Below are 15,568 nucleotides of genomic sequence, written 5' to 3'. Positions count from 1 at the left end.
TGAGTGCAGTTGCCTACTGAAGCTGATCAATACCTGTTCTGGGGAAAGCTTCATGAAAACCTACAATCCAAACTCAAGTGAATGGGTATTTGCTTTATCTAAGTGCCCAAGGGTAGCACAAAACCTTTAAACCACTCAGATTTTGCATATAGAGTTCTGTATGCCACACAATCATAAGCACATTGAATTTCACTGATGGCACATTACTTTCTTCCTATTTCAGCAAATTCCTTGGTTATGATGTGGCATTATACTGTCCCTTATTATGAATTACTCTAAGAAAACAAAAAATGGTAATTCCCCAGCCAAAAAAATACCTAGTTGCAAACAGACAGATATTTTCAGATCTGAGGTGCATCCGGTCAGTTTTCCAGATGTGTTTCAAGGTCACAGGAGCATATCCCACCAGTGAGACCTCATTCCTCAAGTGACACCTTAAGTGAGGCCACGTGACTTCATCAAAGGTCTACGAGTGAAGTACAATGGGAAACTGCACTAACATAGCAGGCACACCAGTATAGAAACCTCCCCAACAGAAGGTAACCAGAACGGAACAAATACTCCCTTGCTGCAGCAAAAGCAAATGCAAGTTTTCAGGGCCTAATTTTTATGGAATTAGACTAGACAGTAAGAGTGGTAGCCATTTAGAGTTTCATCTGAATCAAAAAATAGAAAAAATGCACCTTTTTTTTAGGTGTTTCTTAACTTTATTATTTACAGTTTATTCCTTGATCCAAACAACCATGGTTACATTTATTTATTCCTCTAAATTCAGAGACAAAAATCTGCTTTCAGATTAGTTTGATGTGGTTAAGTCACTGATGTTGAATGCAACAAAGATAGCATGAGGACACTGCACTGGCATATGGTTGCTGTTGCAGTGGATATGTGGTATGGACTTCCTGATCCAGAAGAAGTAGATGGGTGTTTCTTCAAACAACTGGAAGAATCTTTGTGTTCACAGACCCTGGGCCTCATGGGGAATTTTACCCACAGTTGTAAGGACAATACAGCAGGCCACATGCAATGTACATTATTTTTCGGAGAGCATTGACAGCTTCCTGACAAATGTTGATCAAGAAGACAAGGAAAGGTACTCTATAGGACATAGTGTTTAAAAATGGAATCACAGAATTGTTGAGGTTGGAAGGAACCTCTGGAGTTCATCTTGCCCAATTCTTCTGTTCCAGTAGGATCACCTAAAGCCGGTTGTCCAGGATCATGTCCAGACAGCTTTTAAATCTCTCCAAGTGTGGAGACTCTGCAACCTCTCTTAGCAAACAGTAGCAGTGCTCACCTACCCTTCCAGTCACACTGTGTATCATTTTGTGCTCATTGCCTCTTGTCCTGTCACTAGGCACCGCTGGAAAGAGCCCAGCTCCATCCTCTTTGCACCTTTCCTTCATATATTTAAACAAATTGATAACCCCCCCCCAAATCTTCCCTTTGCAAGGCTAAGCTCTCTCAGAGCTCTCAGCCTCTCCTCACAGGAGAGATACTCTAGATTCCAAATGTCTTTGTGCCTCTTCTCAGGACTCTTTCCAGTCTGTCAATGTCTCCGGTGCACCAAGGAGCTGAAATTGCCCTCCCAACTCCAGATGATGTCTCACCCAGAGCAGAGGGGAAGGATCACCTCTCTTGATCTGCTGTCAATGCTTAATGCATCCTAGGATACCATCATCCACCTTTGCAGGAAGGGTGCGTTACTGGCTCATTTTCAGCTTGGTGCCCACCAGGCCCCACGGGTCCTTTTCTGCCAAGCCATTTTCCAGCAAGACATTTCCTCATGTGGACTGATGCCTGAGGCTGCTCCTCCCCAGATGCAGGAGTTTGCATTTCCCCTGTTGAACTGTGAGGTGCCTGCCAGCCCATTTATCACATCTATGGAGGCCCCTGGGCAACCTGCCATAGCTGATCCTACTTGAACAGGGAGATTTGACTAGCTGACCTCAAAAGGTCCCTTCCAACCTTAATGACTCTTTGATTCCATGTTTAGGTAAAGAGAAAATGAACAGGGTTTAGCAGAGTTTTATATGGTTTCTCTGTAAACTGTGATTCTTAACATACTAGTGTACATCTCTCACTGTCATTTCTCATACTTTTTTTGAATTGAGAAAAGTCAATTAGCTACTTGATAGTAGATTGCTCACAAAAATATTTGTATTAACAAGGGAAAGGAGAATGTTACAGCTCAGTGTATTCTAGTTTGTTTAATTTCCATATTAAAAAGCTGAAAATTTGACATAAAACAAGCTGTTTGTGTTTTTATTTCAGATTAAAAGTTTTTATCAAGGTTATCGAGTGGCTTCATTTATTGGTCTACTGTTTTTGCATTTTTAATGACATCATTCAAAAGGACTAGCTAATTTCATCATATGGTTAGAATGAGGTTTGGGGACTTGGTGAAAAAAGATAGAGCAACACTTTTCTAAACCAACCTATTGGTGATAATAGATGAGCAGCTGAAACTGAGCAGCAATAAGAATTTGGGAATCTGCAGTGCAGAGTGATTTAAAATTACGAGAGCACTTCACATTATTATGAACATTTCTGCCTTCAAAAGTAAAAAGCTCTTAAAAATTTTGAAGAGCTCTAGTAATGCTAACTATTCAATACTGAAAATCTATATAACCTTCAATCCTGCTTTTATTGATTGAATTCATCAGTAGCCTCAAGCTGTCTTTGACTCAGATGAAAACTTGTGTAGGATAACTTTATTCAGGAAGTGAATTTTTTGAATTGTGTCAAATCAAAGTTGCTCATCTCTTACCATTCTGGCCCATGGTTTTTGATATTTTTAGAAGTAAATTTTAACAAACCAAACAAACCCCAAATAAAAACAAAAATACCAAACAAAACCCATAAAATTTACAATTTTCCATCTATGCATACTTTAACCACATTAAAAGGACTCACAATTTAAATATCTTCACTCTTGATCCACACTTAGTTTACCTTTGCACAAATGAATTTACTCTCAAGATTCCTCATAGTCATTCAACCCAAAATATTGTCATTGGCCTCTAATTCAAATTAGCTTTAGTTCTTGTTTTGAGTTATACAATAGTGACAGATTGTAACCTTTGGATAAATGTTCTTATCTTTTTGCATGCTTTTACTGCCATGTCAAAGGAACATAAATACTGAAAATGACACTTCCTTAAACTTTGATGGAATTATAATATTGGACACACTTTCTTTGCTGGGCTGCAGAATGCTGTAAGAAGTGACTCATCACAGCATGTGCTTTAGTCTGCAAAGTAAGTTGTTACGCTCAGCACTGCACCCTGCAGGGTTGAGAAAGCCAGCTGGTTTCAGATGGCAAAAAACAACACTTTTGACGCTTTCATCAAAATTATAAGAAAAATATGGCTTATTTTGGGAAACATTTACAACAGGAGCTTTATATTCTATGCTTCTCAGGTGCTTACAAAATTGGCCTTTTTGTATGCTTGATTGTGCATTTAGCAGTGGATGGATTCATATTGTTGTAAAGACTTAATTGAGAAACTGAGATAAATAGTGAGGTGTATTCAGGGGTAGGGAAAGAGAATAGAAGGAAGCAAAAGAGTTCAGCACTTCAAATTAGATTTGTACTAAACTCAAAACACAACTTTATTCCACTAATGACTGGGATGTGTAAAAACAAAACTAAATACTTGAATTAGAATAGCAGATGATTTTTAGCAGCAGTTTAGTAGCTATGATATTATTTTCTGTCATATGACCTTTAATTAGATTGTTTCAATGAAAAATATTAAAACTATTATGATTTCTGTGAGTGTTCATGGCAATTCCATTGTGCCTTTCAGCATACATAAGAAAAGTTTTTTCACATTTATAGTTAGTTAAAAGCATGGACAATTAGAAAGCTAAGTTACCATTGTAATCAATTTTTAAATCTTTAAAACTTCTGGTGAAAAACTAAGGAATTAACATTCTCATTTTACTATTCTTCATTCTGTCTCACAGCCTGCAAACGGTTTGTGTACCTCTCTTCAGAAGTCACATGATAACACCCTTTGGATACTGGAATTTAAGAAAAAATGACGATCAGATCTCCCATCCAAGAAAGTAATTTTTATATTGGATGGTGCTGTATGGCATTGGAAGCACACACTTCTGCTGAGCTGATGCCTGCCTGTCCACTCCCAAAACAATAAACCAATTTTGCCAGGATAGAGATGGCAGCTGAAGATGCACAGTGTGCCCCTTGCTGCAGAAGGAAATCCCACCCTGCAGGAAAGTTTTGTTGCTCTATCACCATGTGCCAGTTTTTACTTTATCATGGTTTCCCGACAAAGACAGACCAGTAGAATGGAAAAGGCAAAAGATACTGTGGCACTTTATGCGGCAGAATAGATTTGTTGTAATGGGCCACGTGCCGGATCCCCATTTCCAGCACGCAGCAAAGACGTCCAACCTCCAGGCAGACCCTGTTAGCCCAGGCTTAGCTCAGAGGCAAACACTTCAAGAGAAACTCCACCACAAGGTTGACAGCCTTGTCCAAACCACAGGGCTGAAGTCATGCTGAAAAGCCAGTGGACAGGCAAAGGTTTGTGTGCTGACCATTTTTCCAGTAGGTGTTTGCTCTCTGTTTCATGGTGCAGCCTAAGCACTGTGATTTTAGACTCCATGTCACAATGCTTGGAAAGGGGTAGGCAGCCCATCCTCCAACGGGATTATCATGCTCTTCCCATTCTCCTTTTAGGTGTTTCATGCACCTGCTTGCTTATCATACACATGACCTACATGCTCTTTCTGACCTTTTATCATAAAACTGTGGAGTCCTTATCCTTCATTTCTACTCATGGTTTCTTGAAGTTTCTATATTAATTTTAGTTAATTATTATTTTGCTTATTTGACTGCAGAATGAGACTTGACCACAAGGGAAAGGATGAAAATTATCTTTTGAAGAACATAAGAAATCTTAATATTGGATGAGTGCCATGAAGGTACCAAGAGAGACTTCATCCAATGCTCAAAATAAACTGCAGTTTTCCCTGTTCTTCTTCCCAGTTCTTTTCTGCCATTCAGCTTGTCTGAGCACTACACATTATGAGTGCCCAGTTTCAGATTTTTGATAATTTTTGACATGACTGAAATAAGAGGCTTGTTTTCCCTTTCCTTTTTGAGCTCCTAAAATAAAGAATAATAATTGGTATCACTCTGTATAGCCAAAGAACAGTAAAGGTAAACAAGCACAGGCTGAGGTTAGGGCCCTAGTAGATGAGCTATAAATCAAAGGTAGTGACCCATTTGGGTCATTAAAATCCCATGATCCTTTGTGTGAATGGAAAGACGTAGAGCTATGGATCAAAGTTTATTTCACAATGCTTCAGGGATTTTTTGACATTTTTCACTATGATGGCAAGTAACCAAGATGTCAGCTGGAAAGCATTTAAGAAACACTGGCTTCTTTGACAAAGAAAAAGACATCAGCTTTTTTTTTTTTTTTTTTTTTTTTACCATTTCCCAGTCTGTGAGAAAATTTGCAGGATTTTTCTGTCTTCTATTATTAAGAAAAATACAAAGCTCTCAACTTCTTTTGGTCACTTTGCAGCCAGAATAGCTCTAGCAATACCCTTAGTTATTTAATTCTGACACGTCAAAACCTATACTAGGGACTCTAATCTGCTGCAAATGGTATCTGAATACCAAGTAGGTTGACCACCCCAAAAATTTGTGAGCTTTGAAAGAAGAGTGGGTGGCAAGCTGATTAAGTTGCTGCTGGCTACAAAGAGCATAGTCACTGTATCTCTGAAAAATTGCTGATGTTTACTTGTACCCTACAAATTCAAATGTGACTCTTCATTTTAACTAAACTACAAGAAACATGTGACAATGACAGATTTTACCAGAAGGAATTTAAATAATTGTTATGTTTTGGAATTATGCTATTCAGAATTAGCTCAGACCCATTTGGGCTGTTTCTGAATTACTTTTCCCATTATATTCCCCTGACATATTATTCAAATAAATTCACTGAATGATGTTATTTCACATGGAACAAGTCACACTGCAGAGTTCTCCCATTTTCTTTCATGGGACAGAAATTCTTCCTTTGGGCTGTTCCCAAGTAAAGCAGTACTATTTTCTTTGACCTCTTCCTGAGCTGGTGATATCTGGCATCTGTCTGGTGTGTGTTACACTTTTAAAATAAAGGGAACCTGTCTGTTTAGTTGAGGTAAGTACCTTGGGAGTATTTAAGTGAGCTTATTATAGAATGATGTTCTGGCAACATAGTGTTGCATGTTATGATACACTACTACATGTTGTTATTCCATACGCCAGATAAAGATGGAGAATGGGATTTACACCAATTGATTTTAGATTTCTGACTGTAGCTGAAGTCTGTCCTTTTATGGGGTTCAGGGGGAAATGGACTCTTGGGGTACAGATCCTCTGAATCTCTTCTGACTTACTTCAGTTGTCCACATGAGGGTGAAGTCAATGCTCCATAAGACCACAACATCACAGATCTAGACATATAACACACAGATATCTACATTAAGCTTAATGAGCTATGCCAGGGTAAGATGGGGGCTGGAGTCTGCCTCAGGGTAGCTGCTGGAGATGCTGAAGGCTCCCTGGGCTGGCAGGGCAGGGGCACTCAGGCAGGGCATGTCCCACCTTGCGACCAAGAGCAGGGTACCCTGGCAGCCCCAGCCCAGGCACTGGGCACCTTGCTGGAGACTGGGGATTGGACAAGGCTGGACTGGGACATGAGCCTACAAGTGAGGTACATGATTCACATCAACAGGACTGCCATGGGCATTGCTGTGCTGCATCTGTAGCAGAGAGCAGAGAGCAGGAGGGGAACAAGCAGGAGGAGGCCCAGCTTGAAAGCACATCCCAAGCTAAAACAATTTCAAAATGCATGCAAATGCTAGAGCCCTATTAAATTATTTTTTTTTCTGGGAAAAATGTGGGGCATTTTGCCATCTTTATGCAATCCTCTTTACCTTTTCAATCTGCGGTTTCTGCGTTTTAAAATAAAGACTGCTTGATATTTAACAGCTGAGACACCTCCTGTGAAAGCTGTTTCCAGGTGATGTTAATTTGTGATACACCTTAAATAGGTAGACATTTGTGTTCAACAGAATGTGTTTTATTTAATTAACCCATCAGTACAAAAATCTGATAGACAAGACTGAAATTTGTTTAACAAAATTAAAAATGAATAATTATATGTCTACAAGGTATTTTTCTGCAGGCTTTTGGAGACTGCTAGCCCAGTCTGAACTAGGACTCTTACTGTTCTTCTAAGTAATTACAGCAATCTTGCTTTACTAGAAAAACTACAAATGAGGTTTTTTTTTATTTTTAGAAAAGGAAGCAACACAAATTCTTTAGTTTTAATGGCAGAGGGGAATTAGATTTTCAGTACACTGGAAATTTAGGAGCATCAACAAACCTAACAGTTCAACAAGCATTCCTGAGACATACTTACATTTTCAGTAAGAATTTGCGATGAGGTAGCTGAGTGTTTATAAAATATGTGAAATATAATCCTTTTATGCCATCCAGTTTGCCTACTGTTGTGGTTTTAAGGCAGTAACTAAAAAAATTACTTACTTCTTGCTGTGAGATATGGATTAGAACAAGAGCAAAACAGGCTTAAAACTTAAAAGGAAATAAAGAAAATTTATTAACAAAACTACAAGAATAAGAACACCAGAATAAACTTCCAGAAAACCCTTTTATCCCCTACTACCCAACCATTCTTTTGTACATGTGACAACATAGAGACAAAAAAAAAACTTTGGAACTTCGGTGTTTAAAACAGTCCCAATTCCTGCTAGAGTCTTTTCATCAGTCTTTGTAGGAAAAAGAAGTCTTCTTCTGCTAATCTATGGAGTTTCTCATGAGAAAACTATTTCTGTTATAGTTTTCTATTTCTCTGATGTCAGCTGCCCAGAAATCTGCCATCAGCTCACTCCTCCCATTTCACATCACTCTGAGGTGTGTATGGCCCATGAGTCTAGGGATGTCATTTTTTAAGGATGAGTTATTCAAAGGCAAAAGTCCTCTTCATCTGTCTCTGTGAGCTTCACTGGAAAACAGTTTTCTCATTGCCCTCAAGGACTCAAATCTTTGCTCCACTCTGTTCCAGCACCTCACTGTATCACAATTACTCTTTGCTCAAAATCCACACTTTGAACACTCCATTCCTCCCAATATACTCTGTCATGAATTAAAGGAGTTTTTTCAGAACATTATTGTCAATCTCCATAGCTTTTACAGAAAAATATTTCAGCTTATAAAGCATCTCCTTATTCTCTCTTCCCCATCTAAAACTTAACTCTTTTCCTCACTGTCTTTGATGGTTTTTATGATGTCTTCTTCATGTTGATTGTCTCTCTCTCTCTTTCTGTCTCTCTGGGAAAAAGGAGTAATCTGTACGTTTTATCCAGGTAGTAAAAGAGTTAAAGTCTTGGAAAAGCTGCAAGAGTTCATGGTGTCAGGTTCCAGTCCAGCAGCAGAAACTGCAAACTAAACCAAGCTGGCCAGCTCTGCTTCTCCCCTTCCCCACCCCCACCCTCTGCGGCCTTGTCCGGCCTGGAGGGGGGGAGGAGGCCGAGACAGAGCCTGTTACCTTGTCAGAGGCCGGAAACACAAAGAGAACAAGAGAGCATTGACTGTACATCTTAAGGGGGTGTTCACAAGTTGACTTCACTTTTCAATGGTCAAAACTGCTGTCAGTTCTTAGAAATGACTGATATTGGTCAGGATAAATGGCCAGGAGAAAAGACTACCATCAGTCACCAGCAGCTTCAACTTCCTTAGCTCTCAAAACTATCTTAAAGGTAAAGTCCCCCCATGACACCTATGTATGTAAGATTATTGAACATGTGGTCATCTGACTTTTTCCCTGCTTTTGACACCCAGACTGTTTTCCTGCCTCCAGCAATACCAGATCTACCCTCATATCCACTGTGACTGAACTGTATTCTTACACTCTTGCACTCATCCCAATTCTAGCCTATTATTCATGATGATGCTATTCCGATATATGTGAGAAGAAGAAAAATTAGACATATCTATATATATTTCAAAGAGTTTTCTGGTTTCTGAAGAAACTCTGGTTTTTTACATAACACCAAAAAACTTTAGTAGTATTATTAAAAACAGGAGGAGTACTATGACTCTAAGGTAATGCCAACTACAAGCCTGGATTTACTTCTCCTTTCCTGTCCTGAATCAATTGTCTTTGTTTCACTTCTCTGCCCTTTTTCTCCTGAGTATGCTGTCTGCAGCATTCCTTCAATACAGTTCAAGAGAGAAAACCCCCTTGTTTTAACACTGATGTATTGCAAACCTCTAGGTGTTTACAAGTAACTGGTTTTTTTAATAAAGATTGCTCTTTTAATTTGCCTTTCATTCAAGACAGGAATTTTCACAAACTACTGGAATTTCCTGTGCTTATTCCAAAGTGAAACTATATTTACTGTTGATCATTTCAACAGAAAATCTTGGTTCATTTTCATCAGACAGTATTTATAAAAGCCAAGGCCTAGGTCAAGTACAGCAATCAAGCAGCTAAGACTAGGCTATCCTGAAACCCCAGTTCCTGGCTGATGGAAAACACATTTCTGCACCCAAGATCTAAACCTTAGATTTTGACCCTGAGTTTTCCTGAACAAATAGCTGGGATCTGTCTTTTCTTTTGCAAAAACCCTTATCCCATGACAGCTTACATGTCAGAGAAAATAACATTTCACAGGCACTCTACAGCAATGTACAACTCATCCCAGGAGATTGCATTTATCAGAAGACCAGGCATGATGTTGTTAGAGTTGTGCTATGGTGGATTGATATTCAGGTTTACCAGTATAAGGAGGCCTTAAATTTTTATATAATTTTATTTCTGGTTTTATTAATATATGAGATTAATTGCTTATGTAACATTTTAAAAGTACCTCTTAATTTGTTTCCCTTCCCAAGCTTGCTATGCCTGATAGTATTGCTGACCATTTGCATAAAAAATGTGATAAGTGGACTCTATAGAATTAAATCTTTTGGTGGCCCTGCAGGAAGTGCAGACTGCATCTCCATTAGGTGAGAGAAAAGGATCAGTGTAATCACTCCTGCACTGATCTAATTCACATGTTTGGCCCACTTCTATGATCCCCATGCATAATAGCCAATCTGCTTCAGGACAATTGTATAGATGATGAATTAACTTTTGCTTGTCAGCACTCTCTGATAATATTGTGTTGAATCCCTGCCCTAAATTCATACAGCATGGAGAGAAACACCACTGCCAAGATCTTTTTTGTACTTAATAATAATTCTGTGACTGTAGCTGCAGACATGTGAACAGGATTTAAATTCACCTTTTTTTCTTTTCATTTTTTCTTTCTTTCTAAACCCACCTTTTTTCTTTTCCATTTTTTATTTCTTTCTTTCCCCAAATTGCTACTGAGGAATCATTTTGATTTAATGATCCTATCTGAACTGCTTAAATGTCCATAACAAGGAAAGCTATGTTTACCAGTTCTATAGGGGTTTTATTGCTTGCTTTACAGTAAATTACTTTGAAAGGAAGAATGACTGCAAAGTGTTAAAACTGATCTGTTTCCTTGCCTGTGCACATGTGGGTGTTTGCCTGGGTGCACATGTGCTCTTTGGCAAAACACTTGTCAATTAGTTGGAGTAAGATGAAAAACAGAGAAGTTTGCAGGATTTTAGAAGAGTATTTTGAAATCATTTCCTCTGCCCCGCTTAACTGATATAAAGGAGTCAGAAACTCTTTTCAAGAGCTGAGGCAGAAACCTGAACTATCCAGACAGCCACCAGCACTGGCATTCAGCTCTCAGAAGCTTCACAGAAGTATTTCAGTTACACTGTGTAATTTTTCTTTTTCTTTAAATGTTTGAAAGCTGATTTAAATAATATATTTCTTTTATTTCCAAATTTTGCTCAATAATTTCTTTAGGCTTTACCTGAAATGACCCAGAAGATATGTTTTGATTCATGCTGAATTTCTTACTACTGGCTGTGTGGAAGTTCAGCATGTTTCCTTCTTTTGTTTTAAACAGGGCATATTCTGTTAGCACATCAAGTCTGTTGAACATATTCAATAGATGGAATTAATCTAGTTAGTAAATAGAGGCTGCAAAAAGATGGCATGAACGAGGAAGACATCTCAATCCACCATACTGGCCAACCCATCCAGTAAGGTCTAATGTCCCCAAAATTAAAACATAATAAAAAATATTTCTGAAGCAAAATCTTACATCTGATCAAAGTTTTTCTTACAGGGAAAATATTTACTGAACTCCAACAATACCTTAACAGAAGGGTGGGCATATATACACTGAATTATCTGTTTTCCAAATCCAGGCTAACAGTGTAGAAAACAGAGGAGTTGATGATGCGGAAGTGTTTATATGAAGTCCTGCAGATGCATTGGGACTTTCTTACATGTTTTACCAATGATTTATTCATTAGTTTTGAGCAAATTATTGGATTTTTCTTTTAATATACCTTTGAAAATAAGTAAAATATTTGAATTGCTGTCAGAGGCAACCTGTCACATGCTAATAAAACAAAATTTAATCTCACCCAGGAACTTGACATCAAGTGAATTCTTCTTTCTTTCCACATGAGGTACCACAGAAAGGAGGATTACAAATAAGCCTTGGAGACTAGGGATATCAACAGAACACTGAATGCAAATTGGTGTACAAACCTGCTTGCAGACTGTTCTCTGAGCTGAATACTAAATTAAGCAAGGAGCTAGTGAATCTGTATGAGATTGGATTTAGCTCTTTTTTGACACTGTGGGTTTTAGCACACACATGAAAAGGCGGATGAAAACTGTGCTCTGAAAAAAGTAAGGAACATGGATTTGAGGATGCAGAAAATTTTTTTTTAAAACCCAAAGGGAGAAAAGATGAGCGGGTGCAGGAATCTATCAGCAAGTTGCAGAAAGAGCCATTGTTACAGAGTGGATGCTGACAAAGGTGCACAAAAAATGCAAATGGCACTCATAGTTCATGGCATATATTGTACTAACAGTGAAAGTTACTTTGGGAAAAAATACAATCAAAAGGTAAAAGACAGAGAGAAAAAGAAAGAGAAAACTCTCTTCAGTGGTCAGCAGGAAGAGAAGTGAGGTTCCCAGGTAAGCATAACACTCTCTTGCAATAGAGACACAAGCTTTATGTTTGAACTCTTGTTGAGTTCCTCACTACATGATTTTGATGTGCTGACTGGGGCTGGTGCTGCATCCTCACTGCTACACTCAGTATTAAGCATATCACTGGATCTCCAGTTTACCCTGAAGACCCAAAAGAGGTGAAAATAGGTCAAGATTGAGTGTTTCTCCTGCCTGGCACAACTGCTTCCTTTGAGAGCCCACCACTGCCACACTACCAACTTAGCAGGTGCAAGGCCACAAGAACCGATCATGGAGAGGAAAATCCAGGCTCAGGACCCTGGGAGATGCTGTCCAAGTGGCTGGGGTGATGAGCACCCTGACACTTCTAGGGGAAGGCAGGCTGTACATCTGCAAACAGAAGGCTCTCAGTACGAAAGAGGCTACGTCATCCAAAGCACAGTGCAACACTCTGCACGCACACAGCAAATTAGCACCAAGCATCACCATTGTCTGATGAGGCTGAAGAGTATGAAATTCTCTTCTGAGCTGTGAGTCACAAAACAATTTTGTTAGTGCACCCATTAATCAGCCTCAGCTCTCTAAAATTAGATACTTGGGATCCAAATCAGCAAAATATTCCCTACATGTGCATGGAATTCAGGCAGAGCTTCAGATGCAAAATTTAAGTATTCTTTTCCTTGTCTTTAGGACTATCATAATCTACCTACCATGTGAAAATCTGAAAATGTCTTAGAAGACAATGGAAAAATTCAGAAAAAATTCATTATTTTGGGAACATTCAGCGTCCAGACACTTTTGAACTTTCTTTATCAAAGAAATTGCACAGTTGATTTTTTCTTACTTTAAACATTTTAGAGTTTTAGTGTCCTTAATGATTACTAATATCGTAAGACAGACTATGTTAAAATTTAATATGTGGGCTCTTCCAATGCTTCCAATAAAGTAAATGATGAGCAGTTCAGTATTTGCTCTGGAAAATCCAAGACGTGCTCTTAGTTTCTTTGTGAACAGAGACAAACAGCTCTATTTTTCTCTGGCTCCAGAGAATCTTAAGTAAGAATAAAATAACTATAAATAAATATAAATAAATAAAATAATAATAAATAAATCCATCCCAAAAAACAAACATCCCCACAAACTGAGATACTCTCTCAAAGTCAGATATTTTAATTCCATTTCCATAAATGCTTTATTCTCAGCCACTAAAATATTCACTTGAAATATATCTTCCTTGCTCTCTTTTCACCCTATTGCCACTTTTACATACTAGCCATTTAGAATCTTTAGAGATTCTGCAGTTTAGTAATTTTTGTCCAAAAAATAAATTAGGAACTTATAAGCAATACAGATTAATATGTTAAGAAATGCAGATTAAATTAATTTCAGTTATACCAATGTATGACAATATTTCATATTCTCATTTTTGCTGGTATTTATATCCTCAATGATCTCTGCACGTGACTCATGGTTAACACAATGTCTTGATTACAGTTATGAAAGTTTGAAGATCACTCTTTAGCTTTCTCGTGTGCACAGCTACATACAAAAATGTCTGATTTTTTTACGTTTTTTATTAATTTGACTGTGTTTTCAGGAAGGTATTTTTATTGCTGTTGATTGAGTTAATTTTAAACACAATCCCATTGTACTCTAATAAAACCTGCACAGAATCACAAAATGGGTCAGGTTAGAAGGGACCACAGTGGGTCATCTTGGCCAACCACCCTGTTCAAGCAGGGCCATCCCAGAGCACATGGCACAGCATTGTGTCCAGATGGATATCTGGAATATCTCCAGGAACGGAGACTCCACAGCCTCTCTGGGCAATCTGTTCCAGTGCTCAGTCACCTGCACAGTAAAGAAGTTCTTCCTCATGTTCAGGTGAAACTTCCTGTTGCCTCTTGTCCTATTGCTTGGCACCACCAAGAAGAGCCTGGTCATCTTCTTGACTGCCTCCCTTCAGATAACAACAGACATTGATGAGGTCCCCTCTCAGTCACCTCTTCTGGAGACTGAACTGGCCCAGCTCCCTCAGCCTTTCCACATAAGAGAGATATTCCAGTCCCTTGATCATCTTTGTAGCCCTCCTTTGGACCAGCTGCAGGTGCTCCACATCTCTCCTGTCCTAAGGAACCCAGAACTGGACTGAACAGCAGTCCAGATGTTCCTCACCAGGGCTGAGTAGAAGGACAGAATCACCTCCTCTGATCTCCTGGGAAAGCTTTGCCCAACACACCCCAGGATACCTTTGGCCTTCTTGGCCACAAGGACACACTGCTGGCTCATGAGCAGCTTGTTGTCTACCAGGACCCCCATGTCCTTCTCCACGGAGCTGCTTCCCAGCAGATCAGCCCCCAGTCAATACAGGTTCATTGGGTTGTTCCTCCCCAGGTGCAGGACCCTGCACTTGCCTTTGTTGAATTTCACAGTTCTCCCTAGCTCACTGAGGTCCTTCTGAAGGACTGCAAAGCCCTCTGGGGTACCAGCCACTCCTCAGAGATTCATGTTGCTGAGGAAGCATCTGCACCGTCATCCAAGTCAATGACTTGGATGAAATAAAATAAGTTTCAGTAAATTTAAAAATTCTTAGTCCAGTATTGAGCCTTGAGGGACAGGATTAGCAATAAGCCTACAACTAGACCTCATTCCACTGATTAATCCTACAGGACCTGCTGATCAGCCAGTTCTCAATTCACCTGAACCTACCTGGTTCACACTTTCTGAGTTTACCTATGAGGGTGTGTCAAAAGCCTTGTTTTGTCTATTTTAGTTACTTCTCCTTTCTGAGCGTCTCTCTGGATTTTTAGGCACCAGTATGTGTTTTTTCACGTCAAATGCTCATTTGAAAGAAGACATGAGATAAAAAAAATGTTGTAAATGATTTTTGTATTTAACTGTAGAAGACAGGCAGACAATCTGTAAATTCATTTAGAAAACATTTATAGCTTTGTTTGTTTAATGCAGCAAATAGAAAATAACCAAAACCAGACTGGATGCAAAATATTTTTCCTAAGGATTATGAATTGTTACAAACATGAAACCATGCATAAATCAGGAAAAGAACCCCAAACTCTAATGCCATGTAGACCAGAAATATAGCAGGAATTTAGTTACAAATACTGACAAAATATTGAGTTTTGTCACTGTCAATGGATATCTAAAAATATGTTTAAAGTAGTCACACTCAGATTTTTCCAACTTCACTGTGCTTTCTGTTTTTCTTTCCTTTCTGTTTTCAAATTCACATTGCATTTTCAATGGGATGGTTGAACAGTGCCCTGTTTCTGTATTGTAAGACATAACAGCAATGTACTGTGGTACAATTGATTTACTTTAAGGCATTAGAAGATAACAGGGGACTTCTAATGAGGTCCATTTATCACTTGAAAGTGAAAAATTCAACCACACTATACAGGGAGAGAAAATATTAAACTCTT

The sequence above is a fragment of the Cyanistes caeruleus genome, chromosome 2 (genome assembly GCF_971803275.1).
Source record: "Cyanistes caeruleus chromosome 2, bCyaCae1.hap1.1, whole genome shotgun sequence".
Taxonomy (NCBI): domain Eukaryota; kingdom Metazoa; phylum Chordata; class Aves; order Passeriformes; family Paridae; genus Cyanistes; species Cyanistes caeruleus.
The sequence above is the reverse complement of the archived record's forward strand: the minus strand, read 5'-3'. Positions refer to the sequence as shown.